The sequence below is a fragment of the Mercenaria mercenaria genome, chromosome 18, assembly GCF_021730395.1.
Source record: "Mercenaria mercenaria strain notata chromosome 18, MADL_Memer_1, whole genome shotgun sequence".
Lineage (NCBI taxonomy): Eukaryota > Metazoa > Mollusca > Bivalvia > Venerida > Veneridae > Mercenaria > Mercenaria mercenaria.
This window is the reverse complement of record NC_069378.1, coordinates 35,715,450-35,740,794: the sequence shown is the minus strand read 5'-3', so window position 1 is coordinate 35,740,794 and position 25,345 is coordinate 35,715,450. Positions and strand designations below refer to the sequence as shown.

Sequence of the window (25,345 nt, the reverse complement as noted above, 5' to 3'; positions counted from 1 at the left end):
GACTATGAACAGTGACGTCTGTCAAATAGAGTCTATTGTATATGAAATTCTATATGAAATACCTGTGGTTTTGCGTGCTAAAGGTTGGCACGTGGCCGTTAACTGTTACCTATTGTAATCATGGGTTGCATACACACAAAAGAATGTGAATAGCCGCGGAGCAGGGCTTTTACCTGTAACGTGTAGCTTTCCATGTAACAGTGGAGCACTGTAGCAATTAATATACTACATATATAATTATTTAATAAAAAGAAATCTTAAACAAATATTTTGACTCAGCCTTACAGAGATTTTAAAACGATAAAGCAAAATGTTAAATAATAACATAGTATGAATCGTCGTTATAAAAGCTGTACAAAAATAAGGGTAAAATAAGAATAAAGGGAAGTAATTCAGAAAGAAAATCTATTTTTAAATTAAATAAAGCAGTTTATCATTTAACTTACTCATACACAGTGATCTCCCTTGTCATTCGAATCAGGACAGGTAGAAAAAATCGCATACAGATCTATATCCTATACAACTAGAAAAAATGATTCAGATCAAAATTATGCTGTTTTATTACTGACGAGTGCATTATGTATTAAGGATAAACTAGAGAAATCTTTCTTATACGTTTTGAACTATTTTTTTCATGGCATATTTTTATGCGCTTCGGTCACGTCTGAGGTTTTTCTGAATTGTTTTAAAGGAATACACCTTCGCTTTTCAACTTAGTCGTGCTCGATGGATCAACAGACTTAAAAACATAATTTTAATACGAAATGACGCATTCTTTAAAGGTCCATTACTAAGGGAAAGTGAGTTGGCAATTTTTTTCATAGCCAGTGCATAGACTTCTGCAAGACACTAAATAATGAAGATTGGCAGGTCAAAATTTACAGAAGGTCTTTGGAACTCAAAGAACTCAAAGAAATGTATGTGTATCATGTTGAAATTTCAATGAATCGACAGAATGACCCCCCCCCCCCCCCCCCCCAGGTCTTTTTAACTTTCTTCATACTTCATAGAAAAATAATTGTACATATACTGCGATTTATTTCGAATTTCTACATACCAACTTTCATTTTCCAATAAAATGAAATAGTTTCTGTGCTTTTTAAAAGAAATTAAAATGTTCACTTTCCTTAGTATTGGACCTTTAACCTTCTTGTATTTACATATGTATGAAAATATCAACCGACTGTAGAACAATGTTCAGAAAACATCAATAAGAATATCTGTCGATTAGCCCGAAAAAAGCGGGCAAAAACCTTACTGCGATTAGCCCGAAAAAAACGGGCAAAAACCTTACTGCGGATTAATCTGTCTTTCAGTGAAAATGGTTAGGCTGATATTTTTGCAAGTTCTGGAATACGGTAATATTATAGGTCTCAACCACTTCGTGGTTCAACCTAAAATCAATTTAGCAACATCCGATGATGTATTCATCCGGCGATGCAGATGGTAATTTCAATGATAGTGTGTAATTCCACCAAAACGGCGTATGGTCCAAAGTTAATTAAAATAATTGTTTTACTTTAATGAGAAAACAGTGAGGATAAACCGTTCATATCTCTTTTGCCCAGCACTAGTGATTTAAGGAGAAGATGAAAGATGATCAATGAATGTCACTGAACTTTTATGTAAGTGTTCATTGAAGGTTTCATGTTCACCGCCGTTTGAATACATCTGCGGATGTCTCTAAATTGCTTTTTGTACTTTTAGCATGTGTAAATGTTGAGTTCTGCTCAACCCGGGCTAGAGGGCGTGGACGGTAGCATGCATTTCCACTGCCGTCCATGAACAGGCTCAGTCAAACCGAGCCTGCAACATTTTCGTTTTTGTCGTGTTGGGCGATCTGTAAAGTTTCCACTTTTCTCTATTTTATTTCACAAGCATTGATAAAAACATAGTTCAAAATGTTATTGGCGGACGGATTGATAGAAGGATGGACGGCCTGTAACCACGGAAGTGTTGAATTACGTAAGTTGGTGCACCAGGTATATCTAATAAAAATGACTTGCCGTCTTAGCGGACTTGCCGTCTTAGCATATTTTGGTATTTTTAAAAAGTTTTTAAATAATTCGGCTACATTTTTGTCAATTAAGGCCTCCCACAGAGCCAGCATTAAATTCCTGCGAATCGGTAATACGTGCGACTTCTTTGATGTGTACAATCATCCGTTTTTTCTGTCAAAAAGGGCTCTTGCTTGCCGTCTTAACCATGCCATTTTCTCTAAACAAAACAGTTTTTTCCCGTTTTCCAGGGCCAAAACTATTCATCTGTTGATAAACCGTTTACTTGTGAGTGAAGTACTCACTTTTTTCCTTAGCCTGCACTTTATTTGGTCATATTTGATCAAGAAATAAAGAACTTACGCCACTTCGAAGAATCGAATCGACGGAATTTGGCTTGCCGTCTTAGCCATAAAATGACGTCAAAGTCACGTGGTATGGGCACACTGGTTACTGAAAAAGCAGATTTACCTCCATTGCATTTACTCAGGATGCGAATCATGGCCTTAGAAACTTTCAAGATAGTTACCGCGGTAATAATATTGCAACACCTGATTTGTCTGATCTAGTTGTTAAAATGATCTGCATGTATTGTTTTTAGATATTCAACTAAAGAAAAGGTGCAAGCTGTTAAAACAACAACTTATGCTAAGAACTCCTTCAAGTATGCTCCGCCAGTGCTGCGGAATTCGCTTCCAGAACACTTCAGGACCTGCTCCAGATTCAACCAATTCAGAAGCCTCATATTTACTTGGAGTGGCAGGGACTGCAAGTACATTACTTGTAAACCAGGCTAGTGAGCTCCTACATCACTGGTGGTGCCTACGCAGAGTTTAGGTATGTACGTATGTATGTATGTATGAGTTGTTTTTGTGTGTGTATGTGTGTGTATGCGCGCGTGCGCGCGCGTGTGTGTGAGTTGTTTTTTTTCTTGCATGTTGCTATTTCCTATCTATGCAAAGCTTTTTTACATTAAAGCCTGCTGGTATGCAGCTTTGTACTGTCACAAATATTCAGGTTGCCATATTTGTATCTGCCATTTGTTTTTGTATTGACTGTAGATTGTGTTGGTCTTGCTTTGTTTAATACTCAATTATTTGTAACTTTTTGTACATTTGTACTATGTGCTTGTGTTACAATACAGCATTGTTGATGCTATTTACAACATTGTAAAATTCCTTCATTTTTACTTGCAGTCAATGGATTTTCTTCTTGTTTTGCTTTGTTAACCTGCTTATGTGTTTGTTTGTTTTTGTATTTTGCTTTGCAAACTATGATATGTTGCAAAGTTTTCAGGGACTTTTTCTCCTCCTTTAAGTGATATCTAGGCACTTGTCATAGTTTTTAAATACTTTTTGTTTTTAAATGTTATCATTATTATATATTATTATACCAGATTTGTTCAGCGCCCTTTTCATATGGAATATACGTTCAAAGGCGCTTTACAAACATGTGACATATCGCAGATATGTAGGAAAATAACAAAACATGACATATGCAATCACAAAACTGAAACTGAAAAGTTTGATTTTAAACGCCTTTTTATCCAATGATATATTTCATGCGTTGTACATAATAATAAAAAATGTAGATATTACAACGATATCATCAATGAACAATGATAATATTTACAGCCTTATTGTAACAAACAGCCATGACCGCACCCCTCCCCTTGAGGTCGGTTTACCCCTAGCACCTGGTACGCCCAGACGGACTGCATATAGAGGTTCAAACCCCCTTTCCCCCCACCCCCCCACACCCACCCCGGTTAATGGTTGCCATCATATATCATTTACTGTATTAAGATAGAATACCAACACACTTCAAGTGGAAACTCGAGTCTTGCCAAAAAAAACACACACATCGAAGTCATAACCCTTAAAAATGTGGGACATGATGAAATAAAGAGGAATGTCCAAATTTAGTCAATTACATGATGAATTGTAAGTTAAAGATCTTTGTCAGCAACGAATGATTTGCCCGTAGTTCTGAATCACACAATAAAATAAACAATGGCATATTTATTTTGGGTTAGAACAGTCACAGTTGGTACTATGTGTTTGCAGAAAATTTGAAAAGGTGTGTTTTGAGAGCCTCTTTTGAAGATTAAGTGATGGATCTTTTCTGCGATTGGAGGGGAGAGGATTCCATAGTTTTGCGGCGGCAACTCTGAAACTTCTATTCCCCGTAGGTAACCAGTCGACATTTTTTGTGGCACAAGGTTGTTGCTGCACTTGCTGGACCTTAGATTTCTAGTTGGCACGTCCTCCAGTAAGTCTCTCAAATACACCGGCGACTGTCCATGCAAGGCCTTGATGTTTGAATGAGGATTTTGTATTTGATTCCATTTGGTATTCGAAGCCAATGATGGATCTTTAAGGATTGGTGTTATATGTTCAAAATGGGTTGTTTTCGTAATAAGACGTGCAGCTCTGTGTTTTGGGGACTTTTGCAGTTTGTCGTTGTTAATTTTTGGCACGTCGTACAAAAGAGCATTGCAGTAATCTTTTCGTGAGGTCACCAGCGAGTTTATAAAGGGTTTTTTTCAGTTGTCAAATTGGTCGAAATGACCAATTGTTGTCGTATTTTGCCGTAGCATGTTCAAGTCACAGAATTAAACATGAAGGTCCATTGTGCATGTTCGAATCAAGCGTGCACCAACATTTTCGAACAGTTTTTGATGGTCTTATGCTCGGATTCGCAACTTTCAGTTCTAGATTTTCAACATGGTTTGGAGTGTTTTGCATCCCCCCCCCCGGAACAAAAGATATTACTTCAGTTTTGTCTGCATTTCAATTTTAACCATGTGAATTCATCCATGAGATGATTTCTTTTAAGCATTGTCAAACTCGAGTATTGTGGCTGCCTTGATGCTTGGACAACTGGTTTAAACGATAGATAGAGTTGGGAGTCATCTGGTGAAAGGTGGCGGTTTAGACCGTGGATTCTACAGATGGACCCGACCGGCTTTATGTACATGACGTGTAGAATTTGTGGGACTAGAACAGAATCTTGAGGAACTCTACCCCCCCCGCCTTTACTTAAGGACTGGTTCAAAGAGTTTGCCTTCGATGCATAACTGGTTTGGTAGCGGTCTGTTAGATTGATGGCCACCCATTAAGGGGTTTTATAGGCGGAATCAAAGTAAAATTCGAGTCTATGAAGAAGGGTGTTATGGTCAAATGGTTAGAATGCAGCGACAGGTCCAACATCACAGTACTGTGGAACGTCACCATTGTCTAGGGATTCGGAATGTCGTTTGAACTTTTGACAATGCGATTTCCAATTGAATGAATTTTCTGTAAGCTGATGGTTTTTTCATTAATTTGAATGTTTGTCAAATGCTTCCTCAATTCTTCTGTTTACCACTTTTTCAATGAAATTTTTGAGAGAAATGGCAGATTGGAAACAGGGACTGTAATTCTTGAGTGTGTTTTGGTCAAGACTTGGCTTTTTTAACAATGGTCTTATCCGTGATCGTTTTAAAAGTTTGGCATGATTGCACTTTTCTAGAGAGATGTTTAACATTTTGGTCAATATGGGAGAAGTTCGTTTTTACAAGATTTCAAGAGCCATGTAGGAAGGGAAGGTCTAATTCACTCAAGACTTATTAGCTGACTGCTTGAACAAGCTTTATCATCTCCTCCTCTGTTGCTGGACTGAAATAGCCAAACGCGCGGTATACATAGTGCTATGCGTCCGTCTTTGGAGTTACTGATTCACTCTGATACTGGAATGCAATATTAGTTCTGTTTGTTTGCCCCCCCCAGTTTTCTATTTTATCTATGAAGAAATCGCCGAAACTCATGTGCTAGGGCTTCTGGGGTTCTTGCTGATGGAAGTGCAGCTTCACTTGGACGTTCAATAAAATTGTTTCGTTAGTTTGAACAACTTTTTTGTTCGTTCCTTGATTTTACTTTCTCTGAGTAATAATCAATTCTTGCCTTTTTTGACATTTTGTTAACGATTGCGCCTTGGTTTATGTTCTGTAAACATTAAGTGGTCAACGGTGAGTCTGAAGGTCTGCCATTTACGTTCTTGTTTACGTTTCAAATGTTTGGCGTCGTGGAGCTCCTCAGAGAAACCAGGGACAAGCATGGTCTTAATGTGATGGTTTTTGAACACACAAGGCGCATGATTGTCCATTAAAAGATGAAAGTTCACTGTTGGTATAATGAGACAAGAGTTTCTGCATCGATGTATTCTCTGTGACAAATTCAAAAGATCGGATTGATAGAATATCAGCTTTGAAGTGTCGATGTCAATCAAACGGAGTTTCCTGTATGTCACAGTTCTCTTTAACCGGAGGGGAGGTTTCGCGGCAAGTGCATTAAACATTACAGCGAAATGGTCCTTGACTATTTTTCCAGAGTTATCTGATAACCCGGATCAGTCACTACTACGCCGATACTGTTTTATCTGTGTCTCTGGTGTGTTGGCCACGACTAGGGTATGACCGTGGACGTGGGGTGGGCCCTTTCCATGTTGATACATGCACAAGATTGTAACAACACTGATAAAGTGATTGGTGTCACGATCAGAAGGAATGTCTAAATGCAAATTCAGATCGCCATAATGTTGATATTCGTGTCAACTGCGGGATTTTGACAGAAATCTGCCTCGGTATATCAGAAAATCCTTTGTATTCAAACCTTTTTCTTTGATGGAGGAGGTCGGTAAATAAACGGCCAGAGCAAGGTTGTAGTTGTTGATACTTACATTACACTCAGTTATGTTCAAATGTTGAAATGTATTGTCCCTAGTTGAAGAGATACTTTTACATCTATCCCTATCTATAAATGAGGGCCTCCCACCTCCACGCCAGTACCGGGCGTGACACCATGTTGATTTTGTACCCATCAGGTAACAGTTCACTAACCCTGTCTCAGTCACAGCATTAAGATCTGATCAATCGAGATAATTTAAGTCACAGAAGGCTGTCGTTTAGCTTTTCAAGGAATTTAGGGTTAATTGCAACAATTTTTTATATTTTCTGGCTTTTAATTATGTTTGGAGTTTATATTTTATGTGGGATAAATTCATTGTTCTTTTCGAATCAGCACTTCTTTGTTGATTCTTTTTCTTTGCTTTGTCCTATTTGTTGATTTAACGGTTTGCCTCAGGTAATATTGTCCAGTTTAATCCCTTGGTTTGATATCCCAATTATGTGTAAGTTGATTAGTACACCTCTGGCAAGTCTGTAAATCTCAAAATTTCATAATCCTTTAGAATTTTCAATGTTTTTTTGTCTAGGTCGTGAAAACATTCTGGGTAAGGTTTTCCAGGTTTCAAATAATTGGGCTCTATTATACTTTATTAAAGCAGATTATGTTGTCGGAGATTGTGTTCACTAAAAATATATATACTATTTTACAGGTAAAAAGCAATCTATTTTATTGTAATCCAATTGCTTTTATTGAATTTTAAATCCACTATCGAATGAATAAATTCAAATTCAAAATCACAGAAATGTTATCTACATATATTCATTAAAACCACTATGCAAAAAAATCTTGGTTCTATAGTCACTGGTTTTCACAGAACATTCAAAATATCAAGAGCACAAATTTCTGCTGCCTACGCTTGGCGCAACAACAGTAAATGTGTTAAAAACTAGAGTTTATTTGCATACTGCTTTCTTAACAAGCTAGATTCAGTTCATAATTATACTAATGCTATATATGTCTTTTACTTTTATTTCCTTACTTTTACTATATTACGCTTGTCCGAGTCTTTTCATACTTTACTTTCCATTTCTCTTTTCTCTTTTATTCTTGCGCACCATGATTATAATTGGTCAAGTTTGACGTACAGATGTAGATGTAGATCAAGAAGTATTAATGTACTTGTTTGCTATCTGGCCGACTTATCTTATATTGGAGAACCGCAAATTGACAACAATTTGCCGCAGAATATAAGCAGTCGATTTCAGATACATGTATTACTTCCCTTGAAGTAGAATCCTCCATTTGCCGTCCAAAGCGATTGCGCTGCTATTTTTATGACTTTCTTCTACGAATTTGTACTTGTATTTTGTCCCTATATGTAGGACGCCCTTAGTAAGTAGCCTACATAGCTTACACTTTAGTCGAAGGTATATGTCGATGAAATGGTCACCAATCTATCTTCCCATAATATCAAACCCCAGCCTGGTTTCTCATGATACCGGTGTACTTAACGTGCGCAAAACGAACGAAACTAAAGAAAACAATTCATCTCATTTTTAGCTCGACTATTCGGCGTCACACCTTGGTTACGATAAGTTTTTCGTACCAGTCCACATTTTGACAAAGTCTTTTGAGATAAAGCTTTGAAACTTTCAACACTTGTTTACCATCACCATGGCCAGTTATAGGCAAGAGCACATAACTCCATCAAGGATTTTGGCTTAATTATGGCCCCTTTTGACTTAGAAATCATGGTTAAGTTTTTCGTTACCAGTTCATATTTTGACAAAGTCTTTTAAGAGAAAAAGCTTTGAAACTTTTTAACACTTGTATACCATCACCATGGCCAGTTATAGGCAATGAGTACATAACTCCGTCAAGGATTTTGGCTGAATTGTGGCCCCTTTCGACTTAGAAATCTTGGTTAAGGTTTTTCGTACCAGTTGTATTTTGGACAAAGTCTTTTGAGATAAAGCTTTGAAACATTCAACTCTTGTTTACATCAACCCATGTCCAGTTATAGGCAAGAGCACATAAACTCCATCAGGATTTTGGACTAAATTATGGCCCTTTTTGGATTAGAAATCTTGGTCAAATTGTACCAGTTTTATTTTGGGACAAGTCTTTTAAGATTTAAGCTTTGAAAACTTTCAACACCTGTTTACCATCACCATCTCCAGTTATAGGAAGAAAGAGTACATAACTCCATCAAGGGATTTTGGCGAATTATGGCCCTTTTGACTTAGAAAATCTTGGTTAAGTTTTCGTACCAGTTCATATTTTTTGTAAAGTGGTTTGACTATGGCTTGAAACTTTTATTCATTGTTTAGTATAATAGTCTTCTATCTGTTGAAAAGAGTACATAACTCTGTCATCTATTTGGGCTGGAATTATGGCCCGTTTTGGACTTTGGAAATTGGTTCTGGTTTCATACAAGTCCACGTTTTGTAAAAACTATTTGATTATGGCTTTTTTGAACTGAACACTTGTTTATCATTATGATTTCCATTTGTAGGCAAGAGTACATAACTATTTTGAATGAATTATGGCCCTTTTTTGGTCTCTTGAAATTGGTTCATACAATTGCCATTTTGTGCAAGACTTATCGAAATCAAGAAATACAGGAAACATTGTTATTTTTTATTTCTTTTGTCTGAATGACTGTGGAAATATTTTGACCCCATTCTTCAATCAATTCTTCGAATAGTTGAGCGCGCTGTCATCAGACAGCTCTTGTTTATTTCTTTGCTGCTTCCTACATCCTTCCTCGTTATTATAATGAATTGAAAACTTTAATTATCTGGTTATTATTTATTAATTCCTGCTGAGTATGAGGCCATGTTGAAATCTGACTAGTTATAGGTCACAACCAGTTAAATAGTTTTCCCTATATATTCTATATAAAACTGACATTTTTAGCTTGACTATTCGAAGAATAAGTAGAGCTATCCTACTCACCACGGCGTCGGTTGTCGGGACACACCTTGGTAAAGTTTTTCTTACCAGTCACATTTTGACAAAGTCTTTTGAGATAAAGCTTTGAAACTTCAACAATTGTTTACCATCATCATGGCCAGTTATAGGCAAGAGCACATAACTCCATCAAGGATTTTGGCTGAATTCTGGGCCCCCTTTTGACTTAGAAATCATGGTTTAAGTTTTTCTTACAGTTCATATTTTGACAAAGTCTTTTAGATAAAGCTTTGAAACTTTCAAACTTGTTTACCATCACCATGGGGACAGTTATCGGCAAGAGTACATAACGCCATCAGGGATTTGGCTGAATTATGGCCCCTTTCGAATTAGAAATCTTGGTTAAGTTTTTCCCGTACGTTAATATTTTAGACAAGTCTTTTAAGATAAAGCTTCGAAAACTTTCAAAACTTGTTTACCATTACCTTGGCCAGTAATAGGCAAGAGTATGTAACTCCCATGCAGGGATTTTGGTGAATTATGGCCCCTTTCACTAAGAAATCTTGGTTACGTTTTCGTTCAGTTAATATTTAGACAAAGTCTTTTGAGATAATGCTTTGAAACGTTCAACACTTGTTTACCATCACCATGTCGTTATAGGCAAGGAGAACATAACTCCATCAAAGATTTTTGGCTATGAATTATGGCCCTTTTTGACTTAGGAAATCTGGGGTGTTAATATTTCGTACCTGTTCATATTTTTGACCAAAGTCTTTTGCAGATTAAAAGCTTTGAAACTTCCAACACCTTTTTACCATCACCCATGTACACGTTATAAGCAAGAAGTACATAACTCCATTAAAGATTTTGAGCTGAATTATGGCCCCTTTTGACTTAGAATTCTTGGTTAAGTTTTGTACCAGTTCATATTTTTTGGAAAGTGTTTGGACTAAGGCTTTAAACTTTTATCATTGTTTAGTGAATAATAGTCTCTATCTGTAGGAAAGAGACCATAACTCTGTCTTCTATTTTCGGGCTGAATTTATGGCCCTTTTTGGACTTTGATATTGGTTCTGTTTTCATTACAAGTCCATGTTTGTCAAACTATTTGACTTTTATGGCTTTTAAACTTTTGAACAGCTTGTTTATCATTATTATTTCCATCTGTAGGCAAGGTACAATAAAACTATGTTGGCTGAATTATGACCTTTTTGGACTTTGAAATTGGCTATATATTGCCATTTTAGTGCTAGACTTATCGAAATCAAAGTAATACAGGAATATTGTTTGTCTAATCTATTTATTTCTTTGTCTGATTATATGTGGAAAATAATTTTGACCCACATTCTTAAATCAATCTTCGAATGTCGGATGCGCGCTGTCATCGGACAGCTCTGGTTTAAAGAGCTACCAAACATAGTAGACCCATTTCAGAGAACAAATCCTTACCTCATTTTAAAGAGTTGTATGATAAAACTGTTATAAATATGAAGAGATAATAGAGGTCTGTATTTCTAAGATAGATTTCTCTGGTCACATTTGCTTACTGTAAACTGACATCAAAATCACACTGCTGTGACCTGAAAGTATTTTTACTACTTTTACATCAATCACCGATCTATAATGAGGACCAAACCCACCTCCACGCCAGTACAAGGAGTTTTTGTGTCCACTATAGAATGATAAATCCATTAAAATCACAGAAATGTTAGCTACATTTTTCATGAAACACTTATGCAAAAAAAGTACACTGAAGTGGAACTAAATGAGATTCACTTCAAACAAATACAACCTGCTCTCAACATTTTCCTACCAAAATGTCCAAATACATCCACAATGAATTTAAACAGAAAACTAGCTTTAATTTAGGACCTCTGTTGCCTGCCAAAGTGAAAAAATAGTGTTTCAAATACCTGGCAGCCATTACGCGAACTAGACCAGGATGGTCCCCGCTGGTTCCTATAGTTAGTTAGGCCTATAAGAAAAAATGTTTTTCTGTTATAGTCTCAATTCTTTTGTATAATACCAGTACATATTTGCATGAAAAATTACCAAGTTTCAGCTAGATTAGAATAGTTTTCAAGGCTTTTATGCATTTTCCGTAACGCAGGTCCCTGCACCAATTTTCCTTCAAAATTGATTGTCGCAACATTTTTTAACCAGTTTCTTCTAGCAGAGTGGTTTTTTGCCCTATTCATAATTTTCCTATGATTTGCATGCAAATTACACACTAACCATACATGTGATACGTCCCGGATTGTCCGGGCGATTGTCCCGGAAATTAATACTCGTCCCGGTTGTCCCGACAGTTCTTAAAATGTCGGAAAATTAAAAAATACAGGAACAATAAAAAACAATCCCCCAAAAAACTGTTGTTGTCTATAATTTGTTAAATTTTACACAATAAACTTGTCCCCGTTGTCACATTGTTTATTCCTAATCACTTTCATGCCTCGAGCGGAGCGAGCGGGACACATGTTGATTAAGCCTGCTTTGATCACGCGACGATCTTTGATGACACTGATTAAGTTACAGTCAGTTATTATGATACCCTGATAAAGAAACTGACAGGATTATGCAATCATTAACTGTTTTATGATAGTTTAAATTAGAACTAGTCGTAATCTCTTTTGTTTTTAGGAACGTTGGCAGGCGTAATGGGTAGATGTAGCCTTCATATGGAATAAGATTATTGAAAACGGTCAATTAAACGATAATATTTTCAAAGGTATTGTAATTATTGGAGGATCTAGATCGATGTGTCACACATATTTTAAATTAAAATGCTGAATGCCTTTGCCTTTTTCTTCTCCTGGACAGCCGAGATGTTCCATCGTGGAGAGGGAACATATGTCGCTAACTAGGTCCCAACCTGTTATATTGTACGTATAGTGTCATAAACCTAGTTAGCGACACTATGACTGACATCGGCGGTCGGTGGCTTCGAAAGGGAAACAATAATCAATCCATGTGCGGTGAATCTCTTGGGTGGTGTTAGACCTTTCGCCGGGAACCGGGGTGTTGAGACGTGTGGACACTCCCCTGATTGACAACGGAGTTCACTTTGTATCACCAACGGACTTGTCAACGATGGGATGAAGACTCTAGATGTCAATTGCTTCGGGCAAAGCAGTTTCTCGGGGAGAGGGGAGATGAACAACGCTATAGCTCCGTGCTGAAAATGGTGGTCGGGGGTTCCATGACACCTCCAGAACTCGACCCGGATCTCCATCTCTGAGCGCTTTTTCCCAACTAAGACCGGTTTTTTAAGTTGTTTTAACCCTCAGCTGGATGGTCGACGCAGGATATGTAGACATGTACGACGCCGGGACATCGGGGATTCGAGCATATTGTTCAGCTACAGATGGATTGACAGGACGTTTTATTTACATTAGTAACCAGAGGCGTAGTACATCACCACTTAAGCTAGGAAGAAGGAACGGAGTCAATATAAATAACATTGCCAAGTGAAAATTTAGTGTTCAAATACCTAGCTGCCATTACTGACTAGACCTGGATTGGCTTCCCGCTGTGTTCCTTTAGTTTAGTTAGGGCCTCAAAGTTGTTTCCCATGATACGGTTGTAATCATAAAAAAGTGTCAACTATGAAAGCCTGATAACACAAATTTATTAAATATTTCCCAATACTTCAGGGTAAGTTTACAGTCTATGAATTCAGACCAAATTGAAAAAGTTTTTTTTCAACACAAAAAAAAAACACACTGAACAGTCATACATTTAGACTGCATATTACCAAAGATATACTTTTTACAAATTTCAAAGTTTTTTTTTCACCACAAAAAAAACCAAAAAAACACTGAACAATCATACTTTAGACTGCATATTACCAAAGATATACTTTTTACAAGTGATATCTAGATCTAGATCTATCTAGGTCTAAAATTTTGGCAAGAATTTCACCAGCTACCATATTAAAGAGCAGCAAAGTTATCTTGTGAGAATATACATTGAAATCTTTTTTTTAAATGACAGACCCATACATCAAATGTATAGGTTGTACTGGAGCTGTCATTATATTTTGCATATTGCTGTAATTCCATTAATTTTGCCTTAACGGCTTGTCAAACTTTCATTACTAAGAAATGTCCTAAATATAGAAACGACATGGCTTCCGGTTTGGTGACGTCATCAGCAATCTGTCAGACAATATTTTGGCTAAAAATTCCAGATGATAAACACTGTTTACAGGAAATATAGTGTTTTTTTGACACATAGGGTGGGGACCAAAGGTTGAAAACCATGTTTTAAATGGTTTCGTATTAAAAGGTAAATAAATCACCAGTAACCCGACATTTTAGAAAAACAATTGTGCGTACGGGAAAAGGGCTTCCGGTTACACCACTAATTATGTCAGCATTCCGGGTCGGCGGGGCTAGCATAAAAGTCCTGTGAGAAAAACTGTTTACACCGGTATCATGGAAGCCCCGGTACCATGAGAAAGGAGTATACTACACTCCTTCATACATTTTGTAACTTTGAATATCGTGTGTAGGCGCTGAATAAAATTTTATTTTGTTTTTACATATAGCAAATAGTACATGTGCCAGAACAATAAAACTTAACAAATTTTATAATGGCAGTGGCTAGGGGTCCTCTAAACCTCTAAACAACCCCTAGCCTAGGCTACAGGGCTGGCTAGTGGCTAGAGGTCCGGTAATCAGTATGAATACTGAGAGGCAGGAGTATTTACAAAGAGAAGGCTATATTTTATTAGCTCACCTGTCACAAAGTGACAAGGTGAGCTTTTGTGATCGCGCGGCGTCGAATCGTCCAGTCCGTCCGTGCTGCGCTAAATTTTGCTTGTGAACACTCTAGAGGTTCATGTTTTCAAGGGATTTTAGGAAAATTGGTCTGAATGTTCACCTTGATGATATCTAGGTCAAGTTCGAATACTGGGTCAACGTGGGGGCAAAACTAGGGCAGTAGGTCTAAAAATAGAAAAAACCTTGTGAGCTCTCTAGAGGCCATATTTTCATGGAGATCTTCATGAATATTGGTCAGAATGGTCTTCTTGTTGATATCTTGGTCAAGTTCGAAACTGGGGTCAGTGCCATCAAAAAACTAGGTCAGTAGGTCTAAAAATAGAAAAACATTGTGACCTCTCTAGAGGCCATATATTTCACAGTGCTGCATGAAATTGGTCAGAATGTTAACCTTGATGCATACTCTAGGTCAAGTTCGAAACTGGGTCACGTTGGGGTGCAAAAATCGCTCTGTCAGTAGGTCTAAAATTAGAAAAACCTTGTGACCTCTCTAGAGGCCGTATTTTTCATGAGATCTTCATGAATATTGGTCAGAATGTTCAACTTGATGATATCTAGGTCAAGTTCGAAACTGGGTCACGTGGGGTCAAAAACTAGGTCAGTAGGTCTAAAAATAGAAAAACCTTGTGACCTCTCTAGAGGCCATATTTTTCATGAGATCTTCATGAATATTGGTCAGAATGTTCACCTTGATGATATCTAGGTCAAGTTTGAAACTTGGTCACGTGGGGTCAAAAACTAGGTCATTAGGTCTAAAAATAGAAAAACCTTGTTACCTCTCTAGAGGCCATATTTCTCAATGGATCTTCATGAAAATTGGTCAGAATGTTCAGCTTGATGATATCTAGGTCAAGTTCGAAACTGGGTCACGTGGGGAAAAAAACTAGGTCAGTAGATCTAAAAATAGAAAAACCTTGTGACCTCTCTAGAGGCCATATTTTTCATGAGATCTTCATGAATATTGGTCAGAATGTTCACCTTGATGATATGTAGGTCAAGTTCGATACTGGGTCATGTGGGATCAAAAACTAGGTCAGTAGGTCTAAAAATAGAAAAACCTTGTGACCTCTCTAGAGGCCATATTTCTCAATAGATCTTCATGAAAATTGGTCAGAATGTTCACCTTGATGATATCTAGGTCAAGTTCGAAGCTGGGTTATGTGTGGTCAAAAACTAGGTCAGTAGGTCTAAAAATAGAAAAACCTTGTGACCTCTCTAGAGGCCATATTTTTCAATGGATCTTCATGAAAATTGGTCAGAATGTTAACCTTGATGATATCTAGATCAAGTTCGAAACGGGGTCACATGGGGTTAAAAACAGGTCAGTAGATCTAAAATATAAAAACCTTGTGACCTCTCTAGAGGCCATATTTTTCATGAGATCTTCATGAATATTGGTCAGAAGGTTCATCTTGATGATATCTAGGTCAGGTTTGAAACTGGGTCACTTGGGGTCAAAAACTAGGTCAGTAGGTCTAAAAATAGAAAAACCTTGTGACCTCTCTAGAGGCCATATTTCTCTATGGATCTTCATGAAAATTGGTGAGACTATTCAGCTTGAGATATCTAGGTCAAGTTCGAAACTGGGTCACGGGGGGTTAAAAACTAGGTCATTTAGATCTAAAAATAGAAAAACCTTGTGACCTCTCTAGAGCCATATTTTCATGAGATCTTCATGAATATTGGTCAGAATGTTCACCTTGATGATATGTAGGTCAAGTTCGATACTGGGTCATGTGGGATCAAAACTAGGTCAGTAGGTCTTAAAATAGAAAAAAGACCCGCCCGCTTAGCTCAGTAGGGAGAGCGTTGGTCTACGGATCGCGGGGTCGCGAGTTCGATCCTCGGGCGGGGCGTATGTTCTCCGTGACGATTTGATGAAAGACATTGTGTCTGAAATCATTCGTCCTCCACCTCTGATAATTCATGTGGGGAAGTTGGCAGTTACTTGCGGAGAACAGGTTTGTACTGGTACAGAATCCAGGAACACTGGTTAGGTTAACTGCCCGCCGTTACATGACTGAAATACTGTTGAAAAATGGCGTTAAACCCAAAACAAACAAAATAAAATAGAAAAACCTTGTGACCTCTCTAGAGGCCATATTTCTCAATAGATCTTCATGAAAATTGGTCAGAATGTTCACCTTGATGATATCTAGGTCAAGTTCGATACTGCGTCATGTGGGATCAAAAACTAGGTCAGTAGGTCTAAAAATAGAAAAACCTTGTGACCTCTCTAGAGGCCATATTTCTCTATGGATCTTCATGAAAATTGGTGAGACTGTTCAGCTTGATGATATCTAGGTCAAGTTCGAAACTGGGTCACATGGGGGTAAAAACTAGGTCAGTAGATCTAAAAATAGAAAAACCTTGTGACCTCTCTAGAGGCCATATTTTTCATGAGATCTTCATGAATATTGGTCAGAATGTTCACCTTGATGATATGTAGGTCAAGTTCGATACTGGGTCATGTGGGATCAAAAACTAGGTCAGTAGGTCTTAAAATAGAAAAACCTTGTGACCTCTCTAGAGGCCATATTTCTCAATAGATCTTCATGAAAATTGGTCAGAATGTTCACCTTGATGATATCTAGGTCAAGTTCGAAGCTGGGTTACGTGCGGTCAAAAACTAGGTCAGTAGGTCTAAAAATAGAAAAACCTTGTGACCTCTCTAGAGGCCATATTTTTCAATGGATCTTCATGAAAATTGGTCAGAATGTTAACCTTGATGATATGTAGGTCAAGTTCGATACTGGGTCATGTGGGATCAAAAACTAGGTCAGTAGGTCTAAAAATAGAAAAACCTTGTGACCTCTCTAGAGGCCATATTTCTCTATGGATCTTCATGAAAATTGGTGAGACTGTTCAGCTTGATGATATCTAGGTCAAGTTCGAAACTGGGTCACGTGGGGGTAAAAACTAGGTCAGTAGATCTAAAAATAGAAAAACCTTGTGACCTCTCTAGAGGCCATATTTTTCATGAGATCTTCATGAATATTGGTCAGAATGTTCACCTTGATGATATGTAGGTCAAGTTCGATACTGGGTCATGTGGGATCAAAAACTAGGTCAGTAGGTCTAAAAATAGAAAAACCTTGTGACCTCTCTAGAGGCCATATTTCTCAATAGATCTTCATGAAAATTGGTCAGAATGTTCACCTTGATGATATCTAGGTCAAGTTCGAAGCTGGGTTACGTGCGGTCAAAAACTAGGTCAGTAGGTCTAAAAATAGAAAAACCTTGTGACCTCTCTAGAGGCCCCTATTTTTCAATGGGTCTTCATGAAAATTGGTTTAGAATGTTAACCTTGATGATATCTAGATCAAGTTCGAAACTGGGTCACGTGGGGTTAAAAACTAGGTCAGTAGATCTAAAAAAAAGAAAAACCCTTTTGACCTCTCTAGAGGCCATATTTTTCATGAGATTTTTCATGAATATTGGTCAGAAGGTTCATCTTGATGATATCTAGGTCAGGTTTGAAACTGGGTTACTTGGGGTCAAAAACTAGGTCAGTAGGTCTAACAAGAGGACCATAATGGTCCTGAATCGCTCACCTCTTCCCACATGACCCAGTTTTTGAGTTATGACGTCGTTTTTTTCATTATTTGACATAGTGACCTAGTTTTGAGCTCATGTGACCCAGTTTGAACTTGACCTAGATATTATCAAGATAAAAATTTGACCAATTTTCATGAAAATCCATTGAAAAATTTTGGTCTCTAGAGAGGTCACAAGGTTTTTCTATTATTTGACCTATTGACCTAGTTTCCAAAGGTACGTGACCCTGTTTTCAACTTCACCTAGATATCAAGGTGAACATTCTCACTAATTTTCATGAAAATCTCATGAAAAATATGGCCTCTAGAGAGGTCACAAGGTTTTTCAATTTTTATACCTACTGACCTAGTTTTTGACCGCACGTGACCCGATTTCGAAACTGACCTAGATATCATCAAGGTGAACATTCAGATCAACTTTCATAAAGATCCATTGAAAAATATGGCCTCTAGAGAGGTCAAAAAAATTTTCCAATTTTAGACCTACTGACCTAGTTTTTGACCGCAGTTGACCCAGTTTCAAACCTGACCTAGATATCATCAAGATGAACATTCAGACCAACTTCCATACAGATCCCATGAAAAATATGGCCTCTAGAGAGGTCACAAGGTTTTTTTATTATTTGACCTACTGACCTAGTTTTTTAAGGCAGTGACCCAGTTTCAAACTTGACCTAGATATCATCAAGGTAAACATTCTGACCAATTTTCATGAAGATCCATTAAAGGGTATGGCCACTAGAGAGGTCACAAGGTTTTTCTATTTCAAGACCTAATGACCTAGTTTTTGATCGCAGTTGACCCAGTTTCAAACTTGACCTATATATCATCAAGATAAACATTCAGACCAACTTTCATACAGATCCCATGAAAAATATGGCCTCTAGAGAGGTCACAACGTTTTTTTATTATTTGACCTACTGACCTACTTTTTGACGGCACGTGACCCACTTTCGGACTTGACCTAGATATCAACAAGATGAACATTCTGACCAATTTTTATGGAGATCCATTCACAAGTATAGCCTCTAGAGAGGTCACAAGGTTTTTCTATTTTTAGACCTACTGACCTAGTTTTTGAGGCACATGACCCTGTTTCGAACATGACCTAGATATCATCAAGATGAACATTCAGACCAACTTTCATATAGATCCCATGAAAAATATGGCCTCTAGAGAGGTCACAAGGTTTTTCTATTATTTGACCTACTGACCTAGTTTTTGACGACACGTGACCCAGTTTCGAACTTGACCTAGATATCATCAAGGTGAACGTTCTGACCAATTTTCATGAAGATCTTGTGAAATATATGGCCTCTAGAGAGGTCACAAGGTTTTTCTATTTTTAGACCTACTGACCTAGTTTTTGACCGCACGTGACCCAGTTTCGAACTTGACCTAGATATCATCAAGATGAACATTCTGACCAACTTTCATAAAGATCCAACGAAAAATGTGGCGTTTAGAGAGGTCACAAGGTTTTTCTATTATTTGACCTACTGACCTAGTTTTTGATGACATGTGACCCAGTTTCGAACTTGACCTAGATATCATCAAGGTGAACGTTCTGACCAATTTTTATGAAGATCTTGTGAAATATATGGCCTCTAGAGAGGTCACAAGGTTTTTCTATTTTTAGACCTACTGACCTAGTTTTTGACGGCACGTGACCCAGTTTCGAACTTGACCTAGATTATATCAAGGTGAACATTCTGACCAATTTTCATGAAGATCTTTTGAAATATATGGCCTCTAGAGAGGTCACAAGGTTTTTCTATTTTTAGACCTACTGACCTAGTTTTTGAAGGCACGTGACCCAGTTTCGAACTTGACCTAGATATCATCAAGATGAACATTCTGACCAACTTTCAAAAAGATCCCATGAAAAATGTGACCTCTAGAGTGGTCACAAGCAAAAGTTTACGGACGGACGCACGCACGCACGCACGCACGCACGCACGGACGACGGACACCGCACGATCACAAAAGCTCACCTTGTCACTTTGTGACAGGTGAGCTAAAAATAGAAAAACCTTGTGACCTCTCTAGAGGCCATATTTCTCTATGGATCTTCATGAAAATTGGTGAGACTGTTCAGCTTGATGATATCTAGGTCAGGTTCGTAACTGGGTCATGTGCCGTCAAAAACTAGGTCAGTAGGTCGAAAAATAGAAAAACCTTGTGACCTCTCTAGAGGCCATATTTTTCACGAGATCTTCATGAAAATTGATGAGAATGTTCACCTTGATGATATCTAGGTCAAGTTTAAAAGTGGGTCACGTGCCTTCAAAAACTAGGTCATTAGGTCAAATAATAGAAAAACCTTGTGACCTCTCTAGAGGCCATATTTTTCAATGGATCTTCATGAAAATTGGTCAGAATTTTTTATCTTGATGATATCTATGTCACATGTGCTGAAAAACTAGGTCACTTTGTCAAATAATAGAAATAACGACGTCATACTCAGTTCAACACGGGGTCATGTGGGGATAGGTGAGCGATTCAGGACCATCATGGTCCTCTTGTCTTTAAATCTGGGAGATGATTTCAAATGTTTGCTCTCATATTTTTCTCCTTGTTTTAAATACATTATTTATTAGATCTAGACTGATTTGCAAACTTCATCGATCAGTCCCGTGGCATGGGTCAAGGTCACTAATTCGTTCTTAGACTGCGTTCACTGAAAAATGACAAAGTTCAGTACGTAAATGTGTAGGCAATCTCTCAGATCAGTCCCTGGGGGGGACTGTATATTCCTTTCGCTACTCGAAGATCACCGAATAGTCAGGATTTTTTTTACGAATGTATAATCATTTCGCTGTCATCCCATGTAATGTTTATCATATTTATAGGAAATAATGTAATACAATACAGTGGGTTTGTAAAAATGAAAAGGAGGTAATTTAGATTGTTATTAGTACATATTTATCACATTTTTTATTTGTTTCGACCATCTTTTGAACAGAATAAGTTTTATTTATGCCCTATATATATCCTCCTGGAACAGTCCCCAGGGACTGATCCAGGAGGATATATATTATAGGGGACGAGATTCATTATTTATGACCATAATTTTCATTCATTCCATGGATCTTTCATATAGAAGTAATTTCATTTACTTTCATTAAAACAATGATGTTTTGGCAGCATTAAAATACTTCATAAAACCAGAGGCGTCGCTCCCTATATATCCTCCTGGAATAGTCCCTGGGGACTGATCCAGGAGGATATATATAGGGCGAGAATCATTATTTTAGACACTATTTATCATTCATTCCGTCGATCTTTGGTACATTTACTTTCAATAAAACAATAATGTTTTCGTAACATGAAAATGTTTCATAAAACCAGAGGAATCGCTCTCTATATATCCTCCTGGAACAGTCCCCGAGAACGGAAGCAGGAGGATATATATTATATAGTGAGGGAGAAATTATATTTATTATTTTCTGACGATGTTTTTAGCCCACCATCTGAATTAAAATCACTGCGTCCGTGGTCCGTCATTCCGTCCGTCCGTCCGTTAACAATTTCTCGTTATCGCATCTCCTCAGAAACTACTGGGGGGATTTGACCAAACTTTGTCAGAATGATGTATTGCTACCCTAGTTGTGTCCCCCTGAAAATTAGACTGGTTGAACAATTTTTGAGTGAGTTATGGCCCTTAGTTTATTTTTATGATTTACATAGATTTATATAGGGAAAAACTTTGAAAATCTTCTTGTCCAAAACCACAGAGGCTTTGATATTTGGTATGAAGCATCATCTAGTGGTCCTCTACCAAGATGATTCAAATTATTTCCCTGGTGTCAAATATGGCCCCCGCCCAGAGGGTTACATGGTTTATATAGACTTATATAGGGAAAAACTTTGAAAAACCTCTTGTCCAAAACCACAGGGCCTAGGGCTTTGATATTTTGTATGTGACATAATCTAGTGGTCTCCTACTAAGATTGTTCAAATTATCCCCCTAAGGTCAAATATGGCCCCACCCTGGGGGTCACATGGTTTACATAGACTTATATAGGGAAAAACTTTGAAAATCTTCTTGTCCAAACCCCAAAGCCTAGAGCTTTGATATTTGTAATGTAGCATCATCTAGTGGTTCTCTACCAAGTTTGTTCAAATTATCCCTCTAGGGTCAAATATGGCCCCGCTCCGGGGGTCACATGATTCATATAGACTTGTATAGGGAAAAGCTTTTAAACTCTTCTTGTCAATAACCTACAACATTCAAGTTTGGACCACATGTATAGTTTTGAGTGGCAAGATGAACCTTGACATGAGCTGACCTTGATTTTGACCTAGTGACCTACTTTCACATTTCTGTAGCTACAGCCTTCAAATTTGGACCACATGCATAGTTTTGTGCACTGGAAAAAACTTTGACCTTGACATTGACCTAGTGACCTACTTTCACATTTTTGAAGGTACAGGCTTCAAATTTGGACCACATGCATAGTTTTGTGTTCCGAAATGAAATTTGACCTTGATTTTGACCTAGTGACCTACTTTCACATTTCTCAAGCTACAGCCTTCAAATTTGGACCACATGCATCGTTTTGTGTACTGAAAAAAAACTTTGACCTTGACATTGACCTAGTGACCTACTTTCACATTTTTGAAGGTACAGGCTTCAAATTTGGACCACCTGTATAGTTTTGTGTTCCGAAATAAAATTTGACATTGATTTTTACCTAGTGACCTACTTTCACATTTCTTAAGCTATAGCCTTCAAATTTGGACCACATGCATAGTTTTGTGTACTGAAATGAACTTTGATCTTGAGATTGACCTAGTGACCTGCTTTCACATTTCTAGGCTACAGGCTTCAAATTTGGACCACCTGCATATTTTTGTGCCCCCCCCCCCCCCCCCCCACCCCCACCAAATGAGACATGGGGGCATATAGATTTGGTCTTGTCCGTGCATCTGTCCGTCCTTCCATCCGTCCGAAGTTGGTGACAAGCCTAGCTCGAAAAGTATTTGATATAAATTGATGAATCCATGCATGAGTCTTTATCATGATATGAACTTGCGCACCTCCTATTTTTCGTCTGGCTCCGCCCCCTATTTTCAGAGTTATGGCCCCTGAAATAGTCAAAAATGCACATTTTCACCTTGTGACACGCCTAGCTCAAAAAGTATTTGATATAGATTCATGAAACCTTGCATGAGTCTTAATCATGATATGAACTTGCGCCCCTCCTATTTTTCATTTTGGTCCGCCCCCTATTTTCAGAGTTATGGCCCCTGAAATAGTCAAAAATGAACATTTTCACCTTGTGACACGCCTGGCTAAAAAAGTATTTGATATAGATTCATGAAACCTTGCATGAGTCTTAATCATGATATGAACTTGCGCACCTCCTATTTTTCATCTGGCTCCGCCCCCTATTTTCAGAGTTATGGTCCCTATAATAGTCAAAAATGTACATTTTCACCTTGTGACACGTGTCAGAATAATTTGTATATTTAATATATTGATAACGTAACACATAAGCACAGATAGTGCTTGACTCCCTTTTCATGCTATCATTGCTATAATTATTGTTGAATTGCTGTTAATAATAGAATTTGGGTCATTTATGGCTGATTTGGGTTTATTATATGGATGGCTGGGTCCCTGCTTCGCACATTATGTCATATACAAAAGTTAAAAGGGAACCAGATAGTTAATAGAGCAGGTACTCGTTGTAAGACGTTGTGTTTAAATTTGGACCAATCAGAAACAAGTTCTAAAAATAGCACGTCTGCTAGGGTATAAATAGGTAGATGGATGACAGAGAATTCATTCGGTATCCAGCGGTTGAAGAAGACACATCGAGGATTCAACTAATAATTTATCCCAGTACCTTGAGAAGGAGACTATGCAGTCACCCTGTCAGGGCGATAAATTATTAAAAAGAAACTTTGGAAGTTCTTAGACTAAAGAAGAGTAGCAGAATTTCGATAAGGTTTCGAGCTATAGGCCAGCGCATAGGAGCTTTACCTTAAAGGTAATTGAATGCTATAGACGATAGCATATATAGGCTGAGCATCGGGAAGCTGAGACAGAGACCCAGAGTTTGGTAATCTACTGAATAGTAGGAGGTTCCAGCTTATAGACGATTCAGCATTATTGCGAAGTACAGCCAAGGCATCGGGGATATACCTATATGGTAGTTGAATGCTATATATGATAGCATATAGGCGCTGAGCATCCAGGAATCAGGGCATTCATATAGATTTGAGAGGACAGAGGCCGAGCATCTATGCGATAGGACTCGTATGTTGTTGATTCAAAGACATTGTCTGACGGAACTTCAACAAAAAGACCAGTCAAGTATAGAGTCTCCCAGCCTATAGGAGTTTGAGCTAATTGAAAATTGTTAGTTTAAAACATTTAGTGATTTGCCTGATCCCTGAAATTGTCTAGCTCATAATTAAAATCATTTACGAATCATGGTACACGAATCATTTAGGCAAGGTAGCCAGAGGAAAATTCTATATCTGAGATATTTGGTCTCACCACTTACGTTTTAACAAAGGACATTCTACATCGTTTGTCAGCTAGTCTAAGACATATCACCTTAGCGATTGGACCCAAACCATTGTTCAAGATACTAAAGGCGTAGGCACTTCCCTGGTCATAAACCAGTATCCTGACAATTTGGGGCTCGTCCGGGATCTATATCCAAGGAGGTACAGAGACTAGTGGTTTTAACGTTCTGTTGGTGTACCAGAAGGCGCTGTGACTGAAGGTAGTCTGAGTCACATATAGTTGAATTTTAGAGTTTAGTTCCAGCCTAAAGCTTAAAGATGAACTACGATAAATGGGTTGAGATGGTGAACGTATGGGTCTCTCAGGTTCAGAGCTCATTGAGTTTGTGATAGGAAAGAGAAGGAGTATACTGAACGTGAGGAGCGTATGTTGAGACGGAAGACGAGAGACAGAGACGAGATGAAGACAAGCGTAGATTTGAGGCTCAAGAACTGAGAAGAAACGACTGTTTGAGCTTGAACAGGCCGAGAAGTTACGGCATTATGAAGAAGAACATCTGAGAAAGAAAAGGTTATTGAGTTGGAACGTTTGGAAAAGGAAAGAACTTTAAAGGAGCAAGACTTAGCTTTGAAAGAGCATGAGCTGGAATTGCTTAAAATAAAGGCTGAAGCCGGAGCTTTGGGAGCTGATAAAGGTGCTGAGCATTTAAGCAGTAAAACATTGCGGCCAAGGCTACCGAAATTCGAAGAAAGTAAAGATGATATGGATGCATACCTCGAACGATTTGAGCGTTTTGCAAAAAGTCAGGGATGGAAAGAAGAAACATGGGCTGTGAGCCTCAGCTCATTACTTACAGGAAAAGGCCTGGACGTATATACAAGCATGCCTCCAGACCAAGCCAATGACTATACGGCATTGAAGAAAGCAGTTCTGAAGCGATACC

General features: G+C 37.9%; 1 protein-coding gene across 2 annotated transcripts in view; it reads left to right on the top strand.

The window, feature by feature from the left end:
* Window positions 1-7,899: 7,899 nt before the first annotated feature.
* Window positions 7,900-25,345, top strand: part of LOC128550621 (RNA-binding region-containing protein 3-like) — a 42,337-nt gene continuing 24,891 nt past the window's right edge. Inside the window, exon 1 of one of the 2 annotated variants that reach the window (XM_053529949.1) lies at window positions 7,900-8,056. The gene's annotated coding sequence lies outside the window, so the exon portion shown is untranslated. The remainder of the gene's footprint in view (window positions 8,057-25,345) is intronic. The other variant, XM_053529948.1, reaches the window with a different exon arrangement.